Raw genomic sequence first — 15901 nt, 5'->3', positions numbered from 1 at the left:
CAACATGTTGATAAATAAATTTGTAAGATATCTCAAATTTCAAGTTGTTTTGTTTAACTGCAATTTTTATTTAACTGCAGTTTTTTATTTAACAACAATTAACTGCATTTATGTAAATATGTTTTTAATTTAAAAGTGATTTTACTGAAGATAAAAAGTATGAAAACTGATTCTGGCTACTATGTCCAAGATTTTATAAATAGTTAATCTCATTCTTTTCCCCTAGTTTCATTCTTTTCCACTACTTGTTATTCATAGATTAGAAGAGAGGAAGTTTTTCTGCTTTTTAAATGTTGCAATCAGCTTTTCATCTTGGTAGAGTGTTGCTAACAACCTGGACCTGTTAGAGAAACTGAAATTAAGAAAATATTCTCCCTGGATCTATGGGCAGGGCTGTCCTCAGAAGCTGGATCAGCTTTCTACAAACTCTGGCTTTATGTACATGTCTACTGACTTTCAGCAAGATAGTAAGGCTTTTTCTCACATATATAAAAAGTTTTTTTAAAAAACATTTTGGGTTTAGTCTGTTTCGTAAACTTGTTTGCCAGTGTAAAGCTATGGCAAAGAAGGCTAATATAACTTAAAAAAAAGAAAAAAAAAAAAAAAAAGAAAAAAAAAAAGATGAGAATGGTATGAGAAAAGGGGTATTGTTAATTCTGGACAGGTTTTTACGGATATTATTTCCCTGCCTATTTCCCAAAACAACAACAACAACAAAACGGTGTTGGAAAATTTGAAAAGGCTGAGAAAAGCACAGGAATGCCTTGAATTAAAGTTGAAGACATACAAAACTGTTTCCTATTCTTCATATATGTATGAAGAATATATATTTTTAACTAGTCAAAGTGCTCAGATTTGAGTATCTATATAGAAGTCTGTAGCTAATCATAAGGATCCATCAACTCAAATAGACAAGATGTAAAATGAGCAAGTGACTAAAAAATTACAACTAGAAAACTTCAACTGGAAATGCATTTATTTTTAATTCTCATAGCAAGACACTTAACTTAGGTCAGGGAGTGTTATATTTTTATTAAAATAGAGATTAAATCCATGGTCTTTTTCTTAATATCAGTAAAATGGGGTAAATACAGGCTTTCATCTCATTTGGTTCTGTGGTGAATATCTTTCTTAATATGGCATGCATCACACTTAAATTTAGGTGCCTAAGACTTTGGGATGTCCATCTTGAGGGTGATGAATTGATTTCTGAAGATATCTATTTCTCTATATTAACTACAGAGGTAATCTAGATGATTAATTTAGCCTGGGACATCTTAAATTTGCACAGAACTGCTCTTGTTTGTGGGACAAACCCCACAAAAGTAGTTTCCTTAGTCTGTAATTTTGATCCATATTTCCAGGCTATTCTCCATCCAAGAACTGGAAAGTCTTTGATTCTGAATCTAGCTTTTAGTACCTTCTAAAATAAGGTGTGTTGAGCATAGATTTAACATGGGATGTCTTTCTAAAATATATTTTCTAGCTCAATTGAAAGTTATGTTCTCTGTTATGCAGAAATTAGCCCAGTTATCCAAAACAGCTCCTTCTGATCTTAGACTTTTATTATGAAAACCACTGAATGAAATAAAATTTTAGACTTAATTCCTACATTTAGATTAAAGAAAAATAAAAATGGGGAATAGTCTACAATGCAGACAGTGTTGTCATTTTTTTTTTTTTTTTTTTTTTTTTTTTTTTTAATAGCCCTCAGTACTTACTGTAAAGAATGAGTCAGGAAGATAAATCCATGGCTTCCCTTACCTTTGTGCTACAAAAACAGGATATAATCTGAAGTAAAAATATCAAGCCACTTGAGTATATTGGCAGAAGAACTCCATAGCCTTTATACTTTGCTCTGTGATGAGGAAGAAGACCAAAGAACCCATGTAATGATAGATCACCTCTTGCAGCTATGGTTGCTCTGCCACCTGTTCTCAAGCAGTTGTGCCAGAAGTCCCTATAAAATGAACCTCTGCAGAATATAAAATATACATATATCCCAGGGAAGCTTTCTTCAGCATAGTCTACATATTCAGGATGAATTTACAAACTGTAACAATGTTGCTGGTATTTTATTTGACAATAAAGACAAACAGAATTCTGATTCAGAGCTTTTTTTCCTCTCTCTTTTTTTTTTTTTTTTTTTTTTTTTCCAGATATCATCCCGACTCCTCAAGCATGAGATGTGAAATGTACCTTCTATCTACGTAATTAGCTTTTCAAGAGAATGTGAAATTTACTCAAGAGCTGAGGACCTGAGACAAGTTCTGTGAACCAGATGACCTCTATAAGAGAGGTTAAAAGCTTTGGTCCCACCAAAACATGGCCACCACCCTATTGTATACAGTAGTATTGGATGAAATTTGAAGTATTGCACAGAATGTCCTGCAGTCTTTTATTGCTGGGAGAAATATCATGCAAAGTGTCAGAGAATAAAAGAGATGGTCTTGTGATTAGAAGTATATCTTGTTCTGTTTGAAAACCAGACATTTACATGTCAGTAGCTATCTAAACAGTATTTCATCTCATTTTTGGACTTTAAAGTTATCTGTTTTCATCTTGGCCTCCAGTATATCTTGTCTGAAGGGCACGTAGCCACATAGGCTGTGGTCTTGTCCAAAACTACTCAACATTTGGATCTTTGTGTTTCAGAGTATTAACCAGATTACAGGTCGTAATCTGTAAAAGCTCCCCTGCCACTGCCCTGCTTGACTCCATTCCAGATGAAATCTTCTCAAACAAATCCTGGATCACAATGATACCCCTTTGTGTGCCTACAGCCAAAAAGAATAGAGCAGAAAGGAAGGGCGCAAGGGGGGAAAACTGTATATATATGAAGAGATACTTCCTTCAAGGGTAAAGTCCTAAAATAATGAAGTTCTTCATTTATCATCTCTGGAATTTTAAAGTATCCACTCTTATAAGAGAGGCCATTTACAATACTTAGGATAAAGTAATTCATCTAGTGAGCTCTCTTCCATTTGAAACTTCTTAATCTCTTATGCCCTTTTCCATGGATTCACAATGTGAATGCACCTAGGCATGCATCTGTTAGTTATGGCAATTTAGAGCAATTACTTAATTAACTATGACATACGGTTTTGTTTTACATTGAATGTATTAGACTTATTTTCTTTTAAGAAGAGAAAAGGAAGGCTAGATGCATACAATACACATGAACAGAATTAATTCAATTTGTTGCATCACATTAGGCCATTTACTGTTTACCATTCAAGACAGCTAGGGATCTAACTACCTGTTGCTAAATCCTTCAAGAAGTTAATTCTTATTTAACTGCTTCCATTTATGACAAAGACTATATTGAGTGTACAAGGCAGGGAAGACTACACTTGCAGTTAGTGATGTAATTCAAGTAAAATGTATTTATAGAATTTTTTGTAGTATGACTCCACATGCTGTTTAACTACACAGACTCAACCCTGCACAGAGATGAAATATGACAACACAGTTCCATTATAAAATGAAAAGAACTACCAGTGGAGAGAGAGAGACAATAAACTGTTTCTCCAGGATTATTCAGGAATTTTGTGGAACAAAGATGATGAGACCTCTTCATCTTAAGCTCCAGCCTACTAGATCTAAAAACTGGTCATTCATTTTACTTATTCAAAGAAATAGAAGAAAAAAGAAAGTAATTAGCTGCTATATCTGGACTTATTTATGTAAAAATAAGTATTTAATACTAACTTAACTGAAGCATTCATAGCTATGTAAATAATATAGGTGTTGGTCTCGCTCTAAGAAATTATGTATAAATCCCACTGATTTTCCTTCTTTGGCTTTTAAGTACTGAAGTCACTTTGGGAAACAAGTGCCTGAATCATCCAGTAACCTTGAAAAGTACAGACAAAGGAGGGCTGATCTGAAACTAAAGAAACTTTCCATTACTCATTAAAGGAAAAATAATGGCTGTGTTTAGATGCCATGTTCACATGAACAGTGCAGAATTTGTGATCTAATCCAGCAATGTTTCTACTATGACTGAATTCATTCTTGGCATCTTCCTTTGTTTTATCTGTTTAAATGTGACACCGGCAGGAAACCACAATTAATTCCCATAGTATACAAAGTATTTTATAGAATATCTTAGCAGAGTCACAAACATAAAATCTGTTTTTCTTTGTTACACTCAGGTTAGAGATCTTACAAAGGAGACTTAAGCTTTCTTGTTTCTCTTTTTGTTGTTTGCTTGCTTTTTTTTTTTTTCCTCCTATTTTTACTGCCACACTATGTTTTTCAGGGATAGATTTTGAGCCATAGGAGACATTTTGCAGGGTGATGTAGGACTGTTTTCAGTATGGAATTTAACTCTAGGTTTTCATTTTTCCCAGATACTTCATGAATTCTCTTTCTGACTTCCTGACAGTGATTTCTGGAAGTTCATTATGGAAATGACAGGTTCTAGCTACAGACTAGAATATATCTATGCTGAAGTATAGCTGTCCTACATCTAGCAGGAGGATTTTTAGCACCTTCCAGGAAACAAGTCCAAAAGTTAGAAATACTAACTTTGGTAGGGCAGCAGAACTTTAGGAAAGACATTGACTGCTGGGAGTGTGTAATTGAAAAAGTATGGTATTCTGTCCCAGAAAGGCAAGTCTTACTCTTTAATACCAAATGGTTTAGTAGTAGCACTAGTAGTGCCAGTAATAGTATTAGTAGTATACCAGGAGACTGTACAGGAGAAAAATTAATATTGGTGCTTCATAAATTAAAATCAGTTTCTACATTATCTTGTTGACTGCTTTTCAGACTTTGTATACTAAGAAAAGTCTTGCATGTGAGATTCCATTACTCAGACTGCTAATGGTCTGGTATTTTTTCTATTGCCTTGCAATAAACACTGCAGAAGTTTACATATCAAGCACCCTTTAGCATAAGTGTCTTCCAAAAAAAGTAATTGCATATATAAAGGAGGGTATCTAAAATGCCATTGCTATTCTAATGTGAGTTTCCTCGGAATGTGTTTAGCCAAAAGAAAAAAGAAAGTACAAGGTAGTTGTCTGGGGTGGAAATCAGAATGACAGTACCCATTGTTTCTAATAAATAATTACCTGAGGAAACTCAAAAAGCATAAATATTAATAATAATAATAATAATTAAAACAAAACAAAACAAAAAACACGGTTAGATAACCTGAAAGCCAGAGGCTGGTGAAGAAGATCCCAGTTTTGTGGGCTGGCAGGGGCCATGGCAGGCCACCCACAAGGGTTCAGCTCCTTACGCTGTTAAACACTGCCTGGTTTCACCTGACATGATCTATAAGGCTGCTGTGTAGTCACACTTCAAGTGCCTTTCATGTGCACTTCAAATTCTTTTTCTTTAGAGATATTCTTTACTAACAGGATTTCCCACTTTGAAAAGGAGGACTCTTTCAGAAGATGACAAAGCCTCTCAAAAACACAGCAAAATGAAAAAATGAAGGCAAAAACAAAACAATAGTTTGACACAGCTTTAAAAGGTGATGGTAAGTAGGAACAATTTTACTTTCACCTTTATCGAACAGTTTTATTACCTGACTTGATTTTTCACTTTAATATTGCTGAAATGCATTTTTTTCATGTATATATACTTACATTACAAATTATGTGACAGAATAAATGTGTTTGAAAGTGTCCTTGCATCATTACCATTTGCATTTTGAACTGCCCATGTGGGCTGTACACAAACTGTATGGCTTGTTGCCAAGGCATTCAGCTACAATACAAAATATTTTCAAGTTCAATGCTTGTATGATTGTTCACCTCATTCTTATGTTTTATCCTCACTTCTGTTATATCACTAGAAGATGTTTCCCTTGCATCAATAAAATCCTTAACGACTTGTTCACTTTTAAAATGTGCAAGCCATAAATGAAAAAAAAAAAAGGAAAAAAGAGAAAAAAGAGATTGATACATAAAGATAAAAGACGCCAGCTTTGTGCAGCTGTTATATTCAGCTATTTTTAAACAGTCAGTGTATAAGGATCCAGAAAGTTCAATTAAGCCATCCGTAGCGTTGCTATTGCTCTGTTAGCAACTTTGCCTCCCACTCCAGAGCCCATCTGCAGACCCTGCTGCCAGAAGGGGTCCACAGGGCCCTGGGGCTTCAATGAGAAGTAGCCAGTTGCAAGACCACAGCCTTTGTGCTGGCAGACTAAACATATATTTTTTAAAATATAGGTCAAGTTACCTGAGTATGCTCTACTTGCATATAGTATCAGTGGTCATCTTTCTTTTCTATGTTTCCTGGTATTAAATTATTCCCTTTCTTAGCAAAGCTTTTTAAAAATAAATAAATATATAAATAAAACATGATAGAGCTGCTTTTCCCTTCTCAACAGTCAGGATTTCTCTCTTGAGTGGTAATTGGGGAGGGGGATTACAAATCTAGCTTTGAATTCCTTGATTGTATTTTCCTGCTTGCTGCAAAGCTTTTTTTTCTTTTCTTTATATATGCACAGTAACAACAAAGATTGGGAATAAATTCCACTTGGAAAATACTTTTTAGAAAGTGTCTATAAATGAGGCTTATGATTGAGTGAAATATAAGACCAGAAGACAAATACCTCTACAGGACCTAGAAATTCTCTGGGTTTTCTTATCCTCCTAATTTATTCAGCAGTATGCCCAGGACTTCACTGTGTGTCATAACCTATGGCATCTATGATGATTTACAAAGATTAAGGATTACATCTGCGTACTCTCAGTTCTCTTGTGTTGCACACCTTTTCCCTTTTTTATGCTTCTGCTCATTATTTCCAAGAAGAACCTACCTTACAGGCATTTGTACTCACAACAGATTGCTGGACCCATATGGTCTGAGAGATTGCATTAGGATACCTTTTTCCTACTGAGTATATTGCATCTCACTTGAAATGGTGACATAGTGCAAATACAAATCAATAAGCCATGGTACACAACAGTTTGTGGTGCCCTTTATGAACAGATTGCTGTGGTGACGTCAGGCATGCAGTCAATGAACAGGTGCTGCCACTGGACAAAGGAAGTTATGACTAGACTTCAGTACTCAACCCCTTCCAGATTCTTTGTTGAGTTCTTAAAACACAAACAATACTATTAATTGAGAATACATTATTTGTATCACAGAATGTGAGTGTTTTTTTTTCTTAGTAAAAAAATTAGTAAAAGTTTTAATGTAAGGAAATTGACATTAAAAATAATTTTCTATTGGGTGAAAGTCTACATTTCAGGAGAACTGTCTTCAACCATTGTGTTTGTAATGCATTTGAAAATTTGCTTGCATTTAGCTCAATGTATATGTCATATGTATTTAGGAAAAGAGATTCTTCTCGAGTTACTCCAAACATAAGGAAATGGTACAGATTATGTGTTGTAATAACGTTGCCTTTTTACTTTTTAGTGAAGTGGAATTCTTAGGAAAATGTTCTGTGAGGCACATGTTCAAATATTTCCATTTATGTATACTTTTAATGAATGTGTCAAGTTTTGCATGGGCTCAAGTTATCACGCTGAATCAGACCCTATGAATATGTTGGAAACAGAAGGCTCCCTGAAATTTTGGAACTGACAATTTAAATTACACAGGAGAAGGAAAGGAAAATTCTGACAAAAAGGTGAAAACAACTAAAACAGAGACTCTCCAGTAAGAGCTAGAAAAGGAAAGTTGATTGAAAGTTGAAAAGGAAGAGTGTATCTGAAAAGTGTAAAGTGACTGAAAAAGAAGGCATTTGACAGAAAAAAAAAAAAGTGGCAAGAAAAATGCAGGAATTAATGGGCCAAAGCTATGCATATCATGGGAGAGGCTTAAAAGAGCCTTCTTTCCTTACAACCTCCCTTCTTCTTCATCCAGATTTTCATGCATATATATCTGAAAAGAAATCTTGGTTCAGGTAAGCAAAATGGACCTATGGCACTGATTTCAGCTGAACCTTCTAGGCTCCGCTTGCCTGCCCAGGAGGAAAAAGACACAGGTTCTACAGCCCAAATGTAGATGGCTGGGGTGGCTTTTGCCATGGAAGGATACCTCCCTGGGCTCCAGTTGCCACTCCAGGAGAGCATTGGTCTCCTGCAGGACCTGCCAGCTCTGCATGGGTGGCTCAAGTACCCTGGGACAACTCAGGGGCCTACAAGACTGTGATAAGGCAACTGAATTGCACTCTAAATTCACTCTTTATGTATTTATCCAGAATATTGGAGCAATTGACACCAATACAGTTTCAATGAATGTTCAAAAGCTTTATGTAACAAATAATCATGCATTTGTGCTCAAAAGTCACCAGCAGGAAAATGTACAGCTAAAATGTTAGTTTTTTTTAGCATGGCTACATAGTAAAAATTTGCAGATCTACATACTGTGGTCTATTCAATATAATTTAATGCTTCTTCTATGAGTATTACACATGCTCCTTATGTCTGATATCCCTGATTTCAACTTAAAGGAATTAAAAGATTTCAGAAGCAGAGAGTGTCTCGCACTACTAACCATAGGAAGATATTCAGAGATGAGGACAATCACAGAAATTTTCAAGCTACCAGATTGTTTGGGTCAGTGTCAAATGTTAAACCAGGTTGTACAGACAGAAATCTGTAATCCACACACTGGTGTGTTATTAAATTTCTGGAAAGTAGTGAACTGGCACTGGAAGTGAAAAGGAAAAAAAAGCAGTAATGTGGAATGGCCCCTTATTCAGGAAACTTTGAAAATGTGCAGCCATAATAGCTGTGGTGAAGTTCCTTTAAATGAAACCTTGGTATGCTGTGGAATAAAGTCAAAATAGGAGATTGTGGCATACCAAGTCATACTGAATAAATGCATACATTGGGCCAAACTGTGGTCTTATTCACAAGGGAACATTTTTTTTCCCTTTTCAATTAAAAAAAAAAAAAAAGAAAAAAAAAAGAAAAAAAAAGCCGAGAACACTTTAAGATACAGGGCACAAATGTGTAATTATTCTTGGCTAACATGGTAGCTGTTGATCATTTAATGAAACCATAATTATCATATAATGGCAGGGTATTTATATGACAGATTACTACATTATTACAGGGTAAGTGCATGATTATTTCTGTCCTCAAAATCAGAATAAAAAACACATGGAAGTGGAAAAATAAGTTGAAAAAAGAGGGGGGAAAAATCTGAATTTCGCGATGCTACTCTGATATTGTTACTCCATCCCCTCCTCAATCATATAGTGATGGCAATGGCCGCTGGTGTTCATGATGAAGCCAAATCTCTGCAGGGAATCCATGCCACAGTAAAACAGATCATAAGGCTCTTTGCCAAATGGCTACAGCTTTAGGCTTCATTGTACTTATAGTTAAACTGATTCAATAGCAATTTGGTCACTGGTCTCTTGTCCTCAAAAGACACTGTACTCCTGTTTGGTTATGAGAAATAGTACATATGATGGAGGTAAAAATCTGCACTGAGAGAATGAGAACTCCCATCTATGTCTTTAATAGAGAATAGTGATAGCTAATGAAGATTTTAGAGCAATGTAAGTTTAATTGGGTGGAGATGTTGAATTCAACAGGACTACCAATGGGCTGGGTATTGTTTAGTATTGTTTGATTTCAGCTAACACTGCTGTGTTAAAGATTGATCTTGAGTGTGAGAAAATATTTAAATGACTCCTTGTATGGGCAAAAATACAGGGACAAGTCATGAGTTTACAAAGTTATACAGAGAGTTTCATATGCCAAATGAAGTCCATCTCAAGTTTTACAAAGAGGGCACCTTTCTATGTAGGAAGCAAGATCACATTGCAAATCCAGCTGATTCTGATTACTCACTTCCTACAAAGAAGTTGAAAGTGCTATGCAATCATCTGCTCCACCTGAAATTCACCTATATATCTTCACAGTGCCATTTCAGCTGTTTTGAAAAAAAAAAAAAAAAAAAAAAAAAAAGCGTCACTTGTGGAGCCAGTCTTGTAAGCTACAAGGTTTTGTAAGTACAAGAGTTTGCCTCTGAATAAGAGCTTCTGAATTTGGCAGGTGTCTTGGCCTTGGTTTTCCTAGACTTTCATCCAAGAAGCAGTATTATTATAGCTATTGTCATTCTTTAGTCATTTATCTCCATTTTCCTTCCTGCATTTCTTCACAGTGGTGAGGAAACTAACTCAGGTGAAAACCACAAACCCTGAGCCTTGTTTGTTCAGGGTTCATCCTATATGTCTGTATATGTTTGTAAGAGAAATACAGGTTGGAGGAGAAAAGAATTTGAGGCACTAAGGAATCAGTCTGTGTACACTCACTTAGAAGGCAGCTGTAATTGCACTACCTTTGTAAATAGCTCCCTTAATAAACTGATTATTACTCTGAATGGTCAATGATTGCTCATAATTCACTGCTGCTAGGTTATTTCTCTTTACAGAGGGGGGAAAAAAATAAAAGCTCTGGTCCTTCCTTCAGAGAGTTGTGCACCCAAGATTCTGGTGGGAATTGTGTTATGTTGGAGTCTGACACAGCTCTCCATGTAGTCAAATAGAGCCCCAGTATGCTCCCACAGGCAGAGCTCTCATTCACAAAGGGGAGAAGTTGTTGCTCCATTTCATTGACATTCCTTATTCCGCATGGTGTCTTCTGTGAAATCTTCTACATCCACCGCACCCCCCATCTTTACTATAGATGAAAATTAATGAATGGAAGTTTTATGTGCCATTAAGTATGAACTGAACCCTCTGCTTTTGGTATTCTTTTCCTTCCAGAGTTCTTTTTTGGTACAACATATCTGCCTCAATGCATTTTGTTCCAGTGTATTTTTTAAATATCATTAAAGTACTTTCCCTAGACAAAGCGGAGGTTAAAATCCATGTTATGAAGCTGTTAATTAAGGAGACTGAAGTGTTGGTGTTTTCTGGTTCCTTCATATGTTCCTTCATAAAGCTTATTCTTGTGAAGTTAAATGTGGCTAGACTCTGAGTTGTTATAACGTTTTGTAAATATTTTGTACTCATAGAATCTTTTCTTTACAATGTTCTGATTTCTGTGAAAATCAACAAAAGCTAAGGCATTTGGCACCACAGTAAGAGTAATCATATTCTTTAAGGTATAGAGCTGTTTGGACTACTAGTATTTCCATTAGGGAAGTAATTTCTGTGTTTTACCATTTTTTTTAAACGTCTTGGTTATTCATCAGGTTATCAGAAAAACTTTGCTCTCTTACTTCATCATCTTCCCTCATGTGCTCATTTCAAAAAAAAAAAAAAAAGACAAAAAACTAAACAACCTTGAAGTAATTAAATACTGTGCTACTGTACAAATCCTTCATAATCATTATAATGAAATCAAGGACTCCATCCTTCTGCCATGGTAAAAATTTCAATGATTTCAGCCATACAGGGTAGGACTTGAAGCATGTCTCATGAGGAGAGGCTGTGAAATCAAGTTCAAAATAATTTGTTATTACTTCTTAGAAATATATTTTTATTTTCCTAGTGACTCACAGTTATTGTTATCTTTATTTTTCCTCTTTCATCCATTTCTTAGCAAAAGTCATATATTCATAATTTTATTTTCAGATTCTCCTGGCAATGATTCAGAGACTCAGGAAATTTTCTCCCAAGCTCAAATAAGTCAACCGCCAGAGTTTCAAATTCTGGCAATCCAACTTCTCCAAGGTCTCGTAAAAATTCTGGGCTGTTATCTCCATATGCCTGATAGTGTTTTTTTTTTTTTTTTTTTTTTTTTTGTGTGTGTGTGTGTGTGTGATCGTAATTAAAACAGTCTGTCCTTTCTCTGTGACTTCAGGAGAATGGCAATGAGTCACAAGAGCTCTGAAAAAGCTAGAAGAATAGAGACTAAAGTTATCAGCCCTGAAGCACTGAATCATCTATATTTCATCTACAGAAACATAGATGCAAAGCACTACCACCTGCTTCTTAATTCAGTTGTCTTCAGAGCAAGTCTACCAAGGCAGAATGTAACATCACAGTTAGCATCAGGAGACAGAGGTAGTCTGGGGTTTGGATGGAACCATAAAAAGGTGAAAAAAAATCATTCAATTGGCATGGAACATTATTACCTTTATGACAACTTTTACTCTTGTGTAATATATTAAACCTTCCCAATAACATGTTTTCAATAATATCTAGATTAAAACACACACACACATATATACTTACATTCTTTATATATTCTATTTTCTTATATATTCTTTAAATACAAGAATATATGAAAAGTGGAATGGTGAATGCAAAAGGCACAAAAATGACACTGAAAACTCAGTGTTGTTTTAGGGAGAAATACTTAGCTTTCAAAATAACATTTTGAAAACTAATTCACTATGATGTTTTATTCTGTAGTATTTGTGACTCTGTTCTTATTTCTCAAGCCCTGATGGTCATTCTCCAAATGTAATTGATTTCCTGTCATTTTGAACAATCTTTAAATAGCAAGAAAGCCTTGAAAGTAAAGAAAGTCTGTTCACTGTGTGGGTTACTTCCCAGCTCCTTGAGCCCCAGTCTTCTCCCTTTTAAAACAAGAATGAGTTTTGACAAAATGTTGATCTGATGTTAGAAGAGGAGATTCTGGAAGATCTAAACTTAATGACAGCCTTAATAGGCTAATGGAATTCCTGAGGATCTTCTTCACTGACAATCTAATGCTTAGGGAAGGAAAAATGAATGTTTGTGTTCCTTGGAAGTTCAGTTCCTCCCTGATGAGTCAAGTAGCTAAGTAAAACTAAACAAACCTGCTTCAGCTCCATAATTATAAGACTCAATATTATCACCAGGTTTGGCTCCGGAATTCTGGGGAGAAGTTGAATGCCATGTGAGAATGACAGCATACATCTGAGGCATCGATATGCTGGCTGCCTCCTTAACGCTCACGGGAGTTCACAAAACCCAGTAACTCTAAAGATTTGGATCTTGGGTAGTATTGCTTCCTATTTTCAAAAAGAGTTGGGTATTTAAAACTTTGATCTGGATCTAAGCTCTGCACAGTGCTATACTTTTTAAGTAGAATAAGGTTTGCTTTGAGAGACTGGATCTGTATCGAAGTGTGCAGTGCTGCACTAATAAAGGAGAACATACCTACAATGAAACAAATACTCTAAAAGGAACAAATGCATTTCTGGTATCATTCTTTTGAAATCAACACAGAAGATGAAATTAGATGCAACCTTGTTAGGGCAAATGTTTTATTTTTATAAACATTTCTCAGAATATAGTAATCTTAAAATATTATCTTATTTTTTTTGATTTCATGAAAACATACAACTATTAAAACAAGAAGGCTTATCAGTTCAATTTTCTATTTAATTTTTATGTAGTTTTCTTTATTTTCTTTTTAGTTTCCTGCTTTATCATTCAGAAGGTTTGCACTGTATTGCTGTACATATTTGGTTTGGTGCCCAGAAATGTATTATTTTAACAGGGTTAGTTCATTAAAAGTTATTACTTTACAGGGGTTCTATCATGCATACATAACTATATGAATGCCCTTCTACAATGAACATTGTGGTACAGCTACCATTAAAAATCTTGCTCTTTCAGGTTTATCATCTCTGCCATTTCAAGTCACATTGACTAACCCAGAACCTAACTTCAGTTTAAAAAACAAAAACAAAAAAATGTGTTAAAATGACAAAACATAGTTCTCATTCTTTCTTCAATAATAATAAAAGTTTATTCTAGCCCTGCAGAAATACAACTATTGGGACTGTGAATTGTCCTTGCTCTGTGCATAGCTATTAATATGCAGAATTGTCTCAGTCAAAACCAGTAGCCTATTCTTAAGAGACCTGCACAAGGAATGACTACAATGCTCTATCAATATCCATTTCGATTACAATATTTTTGGTAACTCTATGTCTCTATGTTGCTCTATCAAAAGTAGCTTTTTTTTTTTTTCTTTTTTTTTTTTTTTTTTAAGAATATCTCCAACTATGATGCAATATGCTGTTGTTTTAAGATTTTGATAAAGTTTTGAATGGCTGGTTTTCTATTGATGAGAATCTAGGTGAATTTGCAAGATAAATTTGTGTTTTTTTTTTTTTTTAAAAAAGGTCATTTCCTTGAAACTGTTTCTATTAAGCTGCATCACAAGTCTATATAAGGGTAAAAATAGAAAATCTGCACAACTTTTGCTGAGAGTTGGCATTAAAAGACTGAGTATCAGTGTAAATGTTATAACAGGGCATTGTGCTAATGTAGTTGGTCAAGAACCAACATTTTCAAGCTAACTGGAAGAATGTTACATGCTAGTGTGATTTCAAAGATACATAAGAGTCTTCAGTATTGAGATAACTACAGGAAGTAAATCAGGTAAGGCAAAATGAGAAAATCCATCTGTTATGCTTAAAGGAGATGGGGCACTTAAATGTTTTACTTCTTTCTCATCATTGCCCACCTGGAATTTTGGAGGATAAGTTTGAGACTGCTTAAATTAATCTGCATCATCTGACTAGGACTTTTAAGTCCTTTGTTGGCTGTGTTTGACATGTTATTCTTTATATTTTCTTACCCTATACCCCAACTAAGTTGGGTTATATTCTTTGTCCTGGTGCTGATGGGATATTACCTGTACTCTTGCTCCAGGGGTTCCATGATTGCAGAATTCTTCAAGATGCAAAGACACTCATGGGTGTAAAGAACTAAGCATTCAATGAAACCTGGAATTGTGGAATTGCTGTGCTTACGTTTTAAAACTTAAAATTTTACCCTATGTATACACACACACACACACATATATGTGTGTATATATATATATATAATTAATGGGAAACAGCCCCAGAACACAGAAAGCATTTTAGAGATGTTGGAAGAAAAAAATAAAAATGCACATCAATTATACAACCTGTAATCAGTATGAACTGTTCATATATTCCACGTATGTAATTCATGTTTGTGTACAGTATTTGTCCATTGACATTGTTTTCTACTGTAATGTAATAATAGTGCTAAGTATTTGGGGAATAACAGCATCTGTGAAAAGGTAAAGGAAAGAATTCACCCTGAACTTGCACAGAAGAGGAGGATCTTCTGTGGCAGCTGTTTTTATGTGATTTTTTAAACATTTGAGAAGTTAATAGTGTTTAAATTCAAATAAGAAATCTGAAGATTGTTATTTCTCATAAGTAGCCAAACTTAGTCTCTCTTAAATGTTGTGAGCCTTATAAATGTCTGTGCGCTTCACTAAAGTGAAAGTATTCTTGTTCACGTGGCAGAAGACTACTCTTTCAACTTGAGAGAGAAAGGCAGAGAATGTTTGGCTGTATGGAGCAGGCAGTTTGTCCCCCGTCCCCAATAGCTACTGTTTGCATGTGACATTGGACTCATTCATTATGATTCTGATGGCTCTCAGGCAAGTGAAATCTTGAGGTTCAATGAGTATGGGAAGAGTTATTTTCTTTAACATTTCTCTCTTGAAAACATACTGTAGTATTATGTGATGTGTGATGTTAGGTGGTATTGTATGCTCATCTTAAAAACCTAATGGCAGCATCTGTTTAGAGTCACTCCACCAGCATCTGCGATACTACTGTGTTTTTTATATTGCATGGAATTGATGATGCACGAATACTTAATGAAGTCTTTCTTCTCAAAACAAGGCTGTATTGAAGGTAAAAGCACCATGAGGCTAACTTTCTGTGGCCAGTTCCCTTTGATTTCACTGGCTTGCTATCAAAAGCAAATCTCCAAAACTTTAATGACACCTGCATCTTATAGCATTGGCCCATTGATTTCAATGAAACACTATTACAAAAAATAAAAAAATAAAAATCTCAATTTATTTCAGTACTCACTTTTAATACCATTAGACCATTGATTTCCCCCTATCATAGTGTCAAGACTCGCATACTCAAACACTTCATAAAGACAAAAATAAACCTCAACATACGTACTTAAATGGAAACTTATTTGGTTTTTAGTTTACCGATTCCAGAGCAGTAGTACTGAATATTATGC

At 34.9% G+C, this 15901-nt stretch overlaps 1 long non-coding RNA gene across 1 annotated transcript; it reads left to right on the top strand.

Moving 5' to 3' along the window:
* Positions 1-9891: 9891 nt before the first annotated feature.
* LOC118168079 lies at positions 9892-13979 on the top strand. Its single transcript, XR_004751347.1, has 3 exons — positions 9892-9936; positions 11739-11941; positions 13487-13979. It is a non-coding gene; the product is annotated as an uncharacterized LOC118168079 (long non-coding RNA).
* The last annotated feature ends 1922 nt before the right edge of the window (positions 13980-15901 follow it).

The sequence above is a fragment of the Oxyura jamaicensis genome, chromosome 5, assembly GCF_011077185.1.
Source record: "Oxyura jamaicensis isolate SHBP4307 breed ruddy duck chromosome 5, BPBGC_Ojam_1.0, whole genome shotgun sequence".
Lineage (NCBI taxonomy): Eukaryota > Metazoa > Chordata > Aves > Anseriformes > Anatidae > Oxyura > Oxyura jamaicensis.
The sequence above is the reverse complement of the archived record's forward strand: the minus strand, read 5'-3'. Positions and strand labels throughout refer to the sequence as shown.